At 45.0% G+C, this 12,310-nt stretch overlaps 1 long non-coding RNA gene across 1 annotated transcript in view; it reads left to right on the top strand.

The window, feature by feature from the left end:
- LOC119977303 overlaps positions 1-11,482 on the top strand; it is a 72,924-nt gene extending 61,442 nt beyond the window's left edge. The window contains exons 2-3 of the long non-coding RNA XR_005463162.1: positions 3,973-4,268; positions 10,947-11,482. This is a non-coding gene — a long non-coding RNA (uncharacterized LOC119977303). The remainder of the gene's footprint in view (positions 1-3,972; positions 4,269-10,946) is intronic.
- Positions 11,483-12,310: the final 828 nt, after the last annotated feature.

Below are 12,310 nucleotides of genomic sequence, written 5' to 3'. Positions count from 1 at the left end.
TATGATGAAGTAGGTGTGTCTCCACTCCTTGGGCGTGACCTTGATAGCTACATCCTTCAATGCTCAAAGATCTGTGCCATTTTGGACGATTTTTGAGGTAGGGCAGAGATGGAAGGGATGACATCTTGGAGACTAAGGGTAGCCATTCAGGAGGTGGCTCATCACGCTGAGATTCAGTATAACGAGATTCATGTGTCAACGCATACCTTGATCGAGCAGGTGATTGTCTTGCTCAAGGTGCGGTCCTGGTGCCTGGACCAGTTAAGAGAAGCCCTCAAATACAGCCCCTAGAGGGTGGCCTGCATCATTGTGGTCTGCACAACCTGGTACTGCAGCGGGGAGAGCAGAAGGAGATGGAGGAGTGCCACATCTCGAATCCACATCAAGGAGAGCGGAGAAGGCAGCAGCTGAGAATTGTCATTCAACCTCTGAGTTCCTAGATCATTTTGGACAAATTAAGTGAGTGGGCAAATGAATGGCAGATGCAGCATAATTTAGATAAATGTGAGGTAAGCCACTTTGGTAACAAAAAGGGAAGACAGACTATTATCTGAATGGAATGATGAGCCCTGCTGATTGCAGCCATTAAGACGTGGCAGGCAGAACGAATGAGAGGCTGGCCCCCAGGGACGCAGTGTGAAATGTGGAAAATTAAAATTGTTAAAGAGGCTGAATATACTGTGACTTTTCCCTCTGACGTGGAATTCTTGCTGGTTCTCTCATCCGGACCGACACTTTGAAGGAATATCTTGCCCGATGTATTTGTTTCCCATCTGTGTGACTATTATCTGTTTGCTGTTCTTGTACTTATTTCCTGTTTATCCATCAACGTGTTAATTTCCAAGTTACCCTCCATGTGTGTATTAAATGATTAAAATCCATTTAACTCTTTCCACGCTGCTCTGACTGACTCTTCCCTTATGCCCTTTAATAGTCTTGTCACTACCCTTATGCTATTTCCAGTTTATCCTACCTAGGTCTATTTTTAGTAAATATATATATGCTTATGTCCAGGTGATTTCATACTCCGCCTCCATATGCCTATTTCCTTTAAGTCGCTGTGTGTTATATTCAAGTTTCTCTCCTTGTAACTATTTATTTGATTATTCTTCATCTGCCTATTTGCTTGTTATATAAAACCCTTGTTACTCGCCATGTAACTCATTCTGAATTATTTGCTCTTTTCTTTCCCATGAATCTGGGTGATGGAACACCATCGTTTATCTCAGCCAAACTGCATGTTATTGTAGAGCTTCACTTTATTGACTTAGATATGAAAACTTTTTCAAATTGGAAATTGTTGCTGTACTACAGTGATCAGCTGTAACTGCAAAAAATACAAATCAAAAATTGCCATTGTTCCTGACAAGTCCTAGTTTATAATTAGGAAGAGAATTTGGTCAAGGTTTCTTCACATTCTGAGTCAGAAGAGGTCATCAGCACCTGAGACAGAGTATTGTAAATTCTAGCAAGTTCTGGATCTGATTTACAGGTAGTGTTTGGGGATGAAGATCTCAGTCGCTGATCCCATTCCACTTCAGGACAGCAGCCTACCGGCAATGGAGGCAGCAAATCAGAAACCGAAGACTGCTCCATGTTCACTTCAGAAAGATGTGAAGTGTGACGAGGCTGATGCAATGGACAGATATTCTCATTGTCCCATGTTACGGTTTGACGGAACTTTCCTGAAGGCATCTTTTGTTGTGTCTCAGTATTTTTTGGCCGTGTAGACAGAGAGTCCATGACTGAATGAAAATTAGATCTACAATCGACGGCTGATAGCAGTTGACATGGAGTTTCCATAACTGATGACCGTGCAGATCGACGATATGTCGCTGAACATGGTATACAAGGAGATTTATTTGCTTTTATTGCAGTTGAAAAGTGCAAGCTTTTTTCCTCCAACAAAGATTTGGATTCCTTATTACTTGTTACCAACAATGGACAATTATGATTCATGATGGATGACACTTGAAGTGGACAACTATTAGCTAAGGTCTCTTCACTTTCTGAGTCAGAGGAGTTCATCAGCATCTCAGACAAAGACTTATGAATTTTGCCTAGGTCCTCTGATGAGGTGCTAGTATCTGGGGACGGAGATCTTGATGGTTGCTCCCACTTCACTTCAGAAGAGCAGGTTGTTGGCAATGAAGGCAGAAATTCAGGAACTGAAGGTTGTGTTGCATCCTCCTTAGAAAAAGCTGAGATGTGGAGGGAGTTGTATTTAAGACACGTATTTTCCTCTGTCTCAGAATAGCATGTTACTGCCTGCGGTAGACTTGTTGAAGGCATCTTTAGGTCTGTCTCAGTGCTCCCTGCCCTTGCAGACTGAGAATTTGTGAGCGATGATATTGGTGTTGGCGACTCCAGGTCTGATGGCAATGAGCAAGGAGAGTGCATGATTGCGTGAAGTTGACGGGGAGAACTCAGTATCATCTGCAGCAAATATACAAAATCTCTGATTGTTGGGATTAGGTCTGAAGGCTCAAGAGAATCTGCAACTGCATCTGTCTGTTGATAGGGAGAGATTGAGCCTGACAGACATGCGTGGGGATACTCACTATCTGATGGCCGTGCATAGGAAGAGTACCTGGCTGACAGCTGTTCATGAGGCGAGAACCTGATTTGCTGCTGTGCCTTGTCAGACTGTCTGACTGACAGCCGTTCATGGGAGGACTCACTGCCTGACAGATGTGAACGGCCAGACTGTCTGCCTGAGAGCCGTTCACGGGAAGTCATAATGTCTGACAGAAGTGCAGGGGAAGATTGTCTGACTGACAGCTTTTTGTGGGGGAACTCACTGCCTGATAGATGTGGACGGGAAGATTGTCTCATTGACAGCAAATCACGGGCAGACATAATGCCTGACAGCCTTGTACAGGAAGATGGTCTGACTGACAGCTGTTCATGGGGAGACTTACTGTTTGTCAGACGTTTATGGGGAGAGCCAGCAGCAGATGCCTGTTCTCGGGGAGAGTCGGAGATCGATGGCTGTTCTCGGGGAGAGTCGGAGATTGATGGCTGTTCTCGGGGAGAGTCGGAGATTGATGGTTGTTCTCGGGGAGAGTCAGAGATTGATGGCTGCTCTTGGGGAGAGTCGGAGATTGATGGATGTTCTCGGGGAGAGTCGGACGAGGTTTGTTCTCGGGAAAAATCATTGACAGACAGTTGTTTATGGGATAAATGCCTGATTGATACCTGTGCATAGGGGGGCTGAGAGACTAATGACCGTTCATGCTTAACCGATAGACCTCCATGGAGATATTTCCTGACTGGCATTCGCGCAGGTTTCATGATTAATAACCGTTCATGGTGATGGTCAGCGACTGGCAGCCGCTTATGGGTGGAGCCAACGGTTGCTGACCGTTCAGGGGGAGAGTTGGTGACTGACAGCTGCTCATGGAGAGAGGTAGCGACTGTTGGTTGCTGACTGGGAGATTCAATGACTAACAGCTGTTCATGGGGAGAGTCAGCAACTGACGGCCATTCATGGGCAGTGCCAGCGACTGGTGATTGTTCTTGGGGAGAATCAATGACTGACGGCCGTTCACGGAAAGAGATATTGTAAAAGCTATCTGGTTGACTGGTAGATGCCATGGCTGATTGAAGAGAGGTAGAGTCCTTGATTGCTGTTGAGAAAGAGAGACCCTCCATGTCTGACTGTAATGAATTGACAGAGACTGCAACTGCAAATGGTGTATCGGGAGAGTGCCTGACTGCTGGCTCTGCAGAATCAGCATCGGGAACATAATTGATCAGTATTGATGATTCGTTCCTACCCATGACTGACAAAGGCAGAGGGGCATCTGCCAACGTTAGTGATGAAATGCTTTTGGTCATTTGTGGCATAGGTGGAGTGAGCATGTTCCGTGACATTTGACACAAAGGTTGCTTTGTTCCTGATGGCTTTTTGGAAGAATAACATGCTGACCCTTCTGTCTGCTGATATCTTATTCTGTCATTCATTTCAAGATTCACATCGGAACTTTCCAGAGGCAGAAGAGCCAAAGATGCTGCCAGTTGTCCCAGACTCCCCCCAAAAGCACTGTGTAACAATACTGAAGGATGGGAGCTTGAGAGTGGTGCCACCCTGCCAGACGAGATATCACCGTTACCAGAAAAACAGCAGTCTGTTGAATAGAAAAGAAAAGCCAGCACAGTTTGTACCAGTGAGGAACAACATTTGAGACCCGACCAGTCTATAAAATGACAACCATATAGAAATACGTACAAGGATATGGATCTGAACGATCCCAGGTTACTACCAGGTGTGTGCTTTGTGAGCAAAAGATCTTCCACATCCATGGAAATGTAAACTTCCCCCAGCCTTACAACCCTCTTTACACCTGACTAATTCTGGTCCCTCCCACATCCCTGATTTTAAACGCTCCTCCAATGATCACCTTGTCTCAACTTAACTATTGATTGTATTGAATGGCTGAGCAAGTTCAAAGGTACTGCTCCTTTTTCTTATGGGCTTGTGACAGATTTCTGGAATACCTCTGTAAACCACTCTGCCTCTCTAACTCTCTCCTGCATTAAGTAAGATGCTGCTTAAGACCATAAGACATAGAAGCAGAATTAGGCCACTCGACCCATCGAGTCTGCTCCGCTATTCAATAATGGCTCAGATTTCTGGAGCGTATTGACGTCGCTGTTGAGGCACCGGAGAATTGCGATTTGGTGTGAAACAGGCACCCACGAGGATTTCGAGATCAAAACCGATTCTCCGCCCAACCGTGTTTCCCGATTCTGGTGTCAGCCAACAGAGAATCCTGACCATGAACTTTGACCCAAAACTGAACCTCCCCAAAATTTCAGATAGAAACATAGGAATTAGGAGGAGAAATGGGCAATTCAGCCCTTTGAGCCTGCTCCGGCATTCAATCAGATCATGGCTGATCTTTTCCTAGTCTCAATCCACCTCCCCAGCTATGAGACCGTAAGACATAGGAGCAGAATTAGGCCACTCGGCCCATTGAGAATGTTCTGCCATTCAATCATGGCTGATATTTTTCTCACCCCATTCTCCTGCCTTCTCCCCATAACCCCTGATTCCCTTATTAATCCAGAACTTATCTATCTCTGTCTTAAAGACACTCTGATTTGGCCTCCACAGCCTTCTGTGGCAAAGAGTTCCACAGATTCATCACCCTCTGGCTGAAGAAATTCCTCTGTTTTCAAGGATCGTCCTTTTTGTCTGAGATGGTGTCCTCTGCTTCTAGTTTTTCAGACTAGTGGAAACATCCTTTCCATGTCCACTCTATCCAGGCCTCGCAGTCTCCTGTATATTTCAATAAGATCCTCCCCCCCTCATCCTTCTAAACTCCAACGAGTACAGACCCAGAGTCCCCAACCGTTCCTCATAGACAAGCTCTTCATTTCAGGGATCATTCTTGTGAACCTCCTCTGGACCCTGTCCAAGGCCAGCACAGCCTTCCTTAGATACAGAGTCCAAAACTGCTCACAATACTCCAAATGGGATCTGATCAGAGCCTTATGTAACCTCAGAAGTACATCCCTGCTCTTGCATTCTAGCCCTCACGACATGAATGCTAACATTTTGTTTGCCTTCCTAACTGCTGACAGAACCTGCACGTTAACCTTAAGAGAATCTTGAACTAGGACCCCCAAGTCCCTTTATGCTTCTGATTTCCTAAGCATTTCTCCACTCAGAAAATAGTCTATGTCTCTATTCCTCCTTGCAAAGTGCATAAACTCACTTTTCCACGTTGTATACCATTTGCCACTTCATTGCCCACTCTCCTCTAGCTTGTCCAAGTCCTTCTGCAGCCCCCCCCCCCCCCCCCTACTTCCTCAATACTACCTGTCCCTCTACAGATCTTTGGGTCATCTGTAAACTTAGCAACAGTGCCTTCAGTTCCTTCTTCCAGATCATTAATGTATATTGTGAAAAGTTGTGGTCCCAGCACAGACCCCAGAGGCACACCACTAGTCACCGGCTGCCATCCTGAAAAAGACCCCTCTCTCTGCCTTCTGCCAGTCAGCCAATCCTCTATCCATGCCAGGATCTTACCCTGAACACCATGGGCTCTTAACTTATTTAAGAGTCTCCTATGCGGCACTTTGTCAAAGGCCTTCTGGAAATCTAAATAAATCATGTCCACTGGTTCTCCTTTGTCTAACTTCCTTGTTACCCCCTCAAGAACTGTAACAGATTTGTCAGACATGACCTTCCCTTGATGAAGCCATGCTAACTCTGTCTTATTTTATCATTCCACTCCCAAGTACTCCACGTTTTCATCTTTGATAATAGACTCTAAAATCTTACCAATGACTGAAGTCAGGCTAACCGGCCTATAATTTCCCGTCTTCTGCTTCCCTCCCTACTTAAACAGGGGTGTTACATTAGCCACTTTCCTGTCCTCTGGGACCCTTCCTGCCTCCAGTGATTCCTGAAAGATCACCACCATTGCCTCCACAATCTCCTCAGCTATCTCTTTTAGAAACCTGGGGTGTCGTCCATCTGGTCCATTTATCCACCTTCAGACCTTTCAGTTTCCCCAGAACCTTCTCCTTACTGATGGTCACTGCACTCACCTCTGCCCCCTGATTCTCCTGGAGCTCTGGCATCCCACTGGTGTCATCCACCGTGAAGACTGATGTAAAGTAACTATTCAGTTCCTCTGCCATTTCTTTGTTTCCTATTATTACTTCTCCAGCATCAATTTCCATGGTCCAATATCTATTTTTGCCTCTCTTACCTTTTATAGATTGAAAAAAAATCTCTTCCTATCTTCCTTTATATTACTAGCTAGCTTGCACTCATATTTCATCTTCTCCCCTTTATTGCTTTATTAGTTGCCCTCTGCTCGCTTTTAAAAGCTTCCCTATCCTCTGGCTTCCCACTAATCCTCGCCACTTTGTATGCTTTTTCTTTTACTTTTATGCTGTCCTTCACCTCCCTCATCAGCCATGGATGCCTTGTCCTCCCCTTAGCATGTTTCCTCCTCCTTGGGATGAAACTCTGGTGCGGCCGTATTTGGAGTATTGCGTGCAGTTCTGGTTGCCACATTATAGGAAGGATGTGGAAGCATTGGAAAGGGTACAGAGGAGATTTACACGGATGTTGCCTGGTATGGAGGGAAGATCTTATGAGGAAAGGCTGAAGGACTGGGCAGCATGGTAGCATTGTGGATAGCACAATCGCTTCACAGCTCCAGGGTCCCAGGTTCGATTCCGGCTTGGGTCACTGTCTGTGTGGAGTCTGCACATCCTCCCCCTGTGTGCGTGGGTTTCCTCCGGGTGCTCCGGTTTCCTCCCACAGTCCAAAGATGTGCAGGGTAGGTGGATTGGCCATGATAAATTGCCCTTAGAGTCCAAAATTGCCCTTACTGTTGGGTGGGGTTACTGGGTTATGGGGATAGGGTGGAGGTGTTGACCTTGGGTAGGGTGCTCTTTCCAAGAGCCGGTGCAGACTCAATGGGCTGAATGGCCTCCTTCTGCACTGTAAATTCTATGATTCTATGACTTGAGGCTGTTTTCGTTAGAGAGAAGAAGGTTAAGAGGTGACTTAATTGAGGCATACAAGATGATCAGAGAACATGGTGATGTCCAGCACGAGGGGACATAGCTTTAAATTGAGGGGACATAGATATAGGACAGATGTCAGAGGTAGGTTCTTTACTCAAAGAGTAGTAAGGGCGTGGAATGCCCTGCCTGCAGCAGTAGTGAACTCGCCAACACTAAACGCATTCAAATGGTCATTGGATAGGCATATGGACGATAAGGGAATAGTGTAGAGGGACTTTAGAGGGGTTTCACAGGACGGCGCAACATCAAGGGCCGAAGGGCCTGTGCTGCGCTGTAATGTTCTATGTTCTAAATTCTGTTGTGCCTCCCGAATAACCCCCAAAAACTCCTGCCATTGCTGTTCCACTGTCTTCCCTGCTAGGCTCCTTTTCCAATCAACTCTGGCCAGCTCCTCCTTTACGTCTTTGTAGTTACCCCTTATTTAATTGCAACACCGTTACATCTGATTGCAGCTTCTCCCTCTCAAACTGCAGGGTAAATTCTATCATATTGTGGTCGCTGCTCCCTAAGGGTTCCTTCACCTTAAGATCCCTAATCAAATCTGCCTCATTGCACATCACCAAATCCAAAATTGCCTGTTCCCCAGTAGGCTCTGTCATAAGCTGCTCCAAAAAAACATCTCTTCGACATTCCACAAATTCTATTTCTTGGGATCCACTACCAATCTGATTTTCCCAGTCCACCTGCATATTGAAGTCCCCCATAATTATTGTAATATTGCCTTTTTCCATGCCTTATCGATGTCCTGATTTATTTTCTGTTCCACATCCTGACTAATTCTGGAGGATCTGTACATAACTTCCATCAGGGTCCTTTTACCTTTGCGATTCCTCAACTCTACCCCAGAAATTCTATGCCTTCTGATCCTATTTCGCTCCTTGCGATCGATTTAACTTCATTCCTTACTAACATTGCAACCTCACCCCTTTTCCCCATCTGCCTGTCCTTTCGATAGGTCACATATCGTTGGATATTTAGATCCCAGCCCTGCTCCCCTTGCAGCGATATGTCTGTGATGCCCCAAACATCATACCGGCCAATTTCAATGTGCGCAACAAACTCACTTGCCTTGTTCCGTATACTGCGTGAATTTAGGTACAACACAATCAGTCCTGCTTCAAACACCTCCCTTCTCACACTTGTCACCTTTTTTTGCTCTGCCTGAGGGTGATGTTCTCTTATTTTTGTTCTCTATTTCCCCTTTAGTTATGACACCTTCTCAGAACCATAACGTTCTGTTTCCCACCCCCTGAGTACTCGTTTAAATCCTCCCGAGTAACTCTAACAAACTTCTCAGCCAGGATATTGGTGACCCTCGAGTTTAGATGTAACCCGTCCTTCTTGTACAGGTCCCACCTGCCCCGGAAGAGATCCCAATGGTCCAGAAATCTGAAACCCTCCCTCCTACACCACCAGTTTAGCCACGTGTTTAGCTGCACTAACCTCCTATTTCTGGCCTGACTGGCACGTGGCACAGGGAGTAATCCTGAGATTACAACCCGAGAGGTCCTGCTTTTAGCTTCCTGCCTAACTCCCTGAACTCCTTCTGCAGGACCTCATCTCTCTTCCTGCCTATGTCTTTAGCTTCTATGTGTACTACAACCTCTGGCTACTAAAACCTATTATTTTGGCTGGCTTTCTATGATACATCTATAAAGAAGCTTATCATGCTTTGCTATGCTCAACATGCTGTTCAATTTAAAGTTGTTATTGAACTAACCGAGTGAGTCACAATCAATGGTGCCAGTGCCCAACCAGCAACTATCCATGGTCATACTTCATTCAACATTTATGGTCTGACTGCACACCCACGTTGCCATCTATTTGTCCGTTATTTCAATGATGTGGAGATGCCGACGTTGGACTGGGGTGGGCACAGTAGTAGATCTTGCAACACCTGCTTTAAGTCCGACAGGTTTATTTTGAATCACTAGCTTTCAGAGCGCAGCTCCTTCATCGGGTGAGTGTTTCAATGGCTGCTAACACGAGTTATAAACCTTGATATTCCACTGGTTGCCATTTGTTTTCATTGTTTTCAAATCGGAAAAGGATTTTCGCAGGCAGCAGAGATGCATACTGGAAGCATTAAATGGTAAAAGTAACTACGTTCTGTATTTCATGTAAATGTATTGCTAGGTCAGGTGGCCTATGGGATTTTTGCTTTTATTAACCGAGGCATTGAATATAAAAACAGGGAGGTTATGCTGGAGCTGTATAAAATACTGGTGAAACCACAGTTGGAGTACTGTGTGTAGGTCTGGTCACCATACTATAGAAAGGAAGTGATTGTACTGGAGAGGGTGCAGGGGAGATTCACCAGGATGTTGCCTGGACTGGAGCGTTTCAGCTCTTAAGGGAGACTGGTTTGGCTGGGGTTGTTTCCCTGGAGCAGAGAAGGCTGAGGACAGACAAAGAACAAAGAAAAGTACAGCACAGGAACAGGCCCTTCGGCCCTCCAAGCCCGTGCCGACTGTGCTGCCCGTCTAAACTAAAATCTACACTTCCTGGGTCTGTATCCCTCTCTTCCCATCCTACACATGTATTTGTCAAGATGTCCCTTAAATGTCACTACCGTAGGCCTGATTGAGGTGTATAAAATTATGAGGGACGTAGATAGGATGGAAAAAAAGGTACTTTTCCCCTTTGTGTGGTGAGGTAAATAACCAGGGGGCATAGATTTAATGGAGGTTGAGAGGAGATGTGAGGAAAAATATTTTCATCCAGTGGGTGGTTGAAATCGGGAACTCACTGCCCGAAAGAGTGGTAGAGGCACAATATTTAAGAAGTATTTAGATCAGCACTTGAAATGCCATAGCATACAAAGCTGTGGACGAAGCCCTGGAAAATGGGATTAGAATGCTTGATAGTTGGCTCGGACATGAATGGGCGGGAGGATTCTCTTTCCATGCTGTAAAACTCTATTGCTCGTTTTCTGGATTTTCCCTTTCCCGAAGCATCACTTGCTCGGTCCTGAACTTGCAAAGCACATAAGAAAACAAAGTAGAGGCCATCCAACCACTTGGACCTATTCTGTCATTGTATTAGATCCTGGCAGATCTTGACCTGAAGACTATTTTCCCACCTTTACTCCATGACCATTGATGTTCTTACATATCAACATCTATCAAAATTAGCCTTTGAAGCTCCAACTGTCCCTCAGCATCCACAGCTTTTTGGGAGAAAGTACAACCATGTGGTACTAACTGGCAGGAAAGCCTCTCCAATTCCTTACCAGAGATATTTAAGGATCTCACACAGCACCTACAGGTTAATTGCCACTTTTTCTTTTCAGGATGAGGAAAGTTTTTTGCTATATTGCAGTACTTAGAAAATTAACTTTGTCTATGCAGCGAGCGATTTTTATGGTTTTACACAGTTGTGCTTTGTCTCAGAAACAATTTGGCGGCAGACATGTGCACTCTCAGAATTGGCTCGTCTTCAAGGCTGGAGAACAGGGGGGTAATAGCAAAACTGGTGCCACACAGAAGGAACAGCTGACTTAAGGAAGAGAGCACTGCACAGGAGGCCATCATCATCATCACTTTTACTTAGGAGCAAGATATGAAGCATTTTGATATATCGAGGAGTCTGTCACCAAGCAATGTCATCTGCTGCAACCACAACTCGCGCTTCAAACCATGACGTTGACAGCATTCCCTGTAGCTATCAAGGTCACTATTATCGTCAGCTTTTATGTCAGTGGCTCCTTTCAGGCTGCAACAGATGATATCAACAATTTCAGTACAAATACCAGCATAAAATTTGGAATAAAAAAAAATATTGAGGAATACTGTCCACATTTTCACTCTGTAATGAGGATAATAGAACAACGTTCTGCTCATCTAATTATTCCCATTTCACCCTCTCACCCTTTACTCACACACACAAGATAGACACACAAGGGGGAAGGGAAATATTGTCGCTGAACTAGTAATCCAGAGCTCCAGGCTCATGCTCTGGGGACCTGGGTTGAAATCCTGCTCGGGCAGATGGTGAAATTTGAATTCAATAAATATCTTGAATTGAAAGTCTAATGATGACCTCAAAACCATTGTCAATTGTCGTAAAAATCCATCTGGTTCACTAATGTCCTTTAGGGAAGGAAAGCTGTCACCCTTACCTACATGTGACTCCAGACCCAGCAATGTGGTTGACTCTTAAATGTCCTCAGGGCTGGGCAATAAATGTTGGCCCAACCAATGACACCCACATCCCATAATGGGATAAAGAAAAATTAATGAGGATTAAAATGAGAATCAGTATCTTCGCTGATCATTACCCAGGATGATCTGCACCGCTGGTAAAAGTAATTTCTCGAGCACTCCTGCCACCACTTCACCATTTTTCACCAGATTCTCTCAACTTCCCTTACACAATGGAATGCTATTCACTTTACTATCTCGCATATTATCACATTTTCTGGAAATACGCCTCTGAACTACATATCTCCTTATCGCTCACCATTAAAGATTGACTTCAAGAACATAAGAACTAGGAGCAGGAGTAGGCCATCTGGCCCCTCGAGCCTGCTCCGCCATTCAATGAGATCATGGCTGATCTTTTGTGGACTCAGCTCCATTTTCCGGCTCGAACACCATAACCCTTAATCCCTTTATTCTTCAAAAACCTATCTATCTTTATCTTAAAAACATTTAACGCAGGAGCCTCAACTGATTCACTGGGCAAGGAATTCCATAGATTCAAAACCCTTTGGGTGAAGAAGTTTCTCCTAAGATCAGTCCTAAATCTGCTTCCC

This window comes from Scyliorhinus canicula, chromosome 14 (assembly GCF_902713615.1).
Source record: "Scyliorhinus canicula chromosome 14, sScyCan1.1, whole genome shotgun sequence".
Taxonomy (NCBI): domain Eukaryota; kingdom Metazoa; phylum Chordata; class Chondrichthyes; order Carcharhiniformes; family Scyliorhinidae; genus Scyliorhinus; species Scyliorhinus canicula.
Note: the sequence above shows the minus strand (reverse complement) of the source record. Positions and strands in the feature narration are given on the sequence as shown.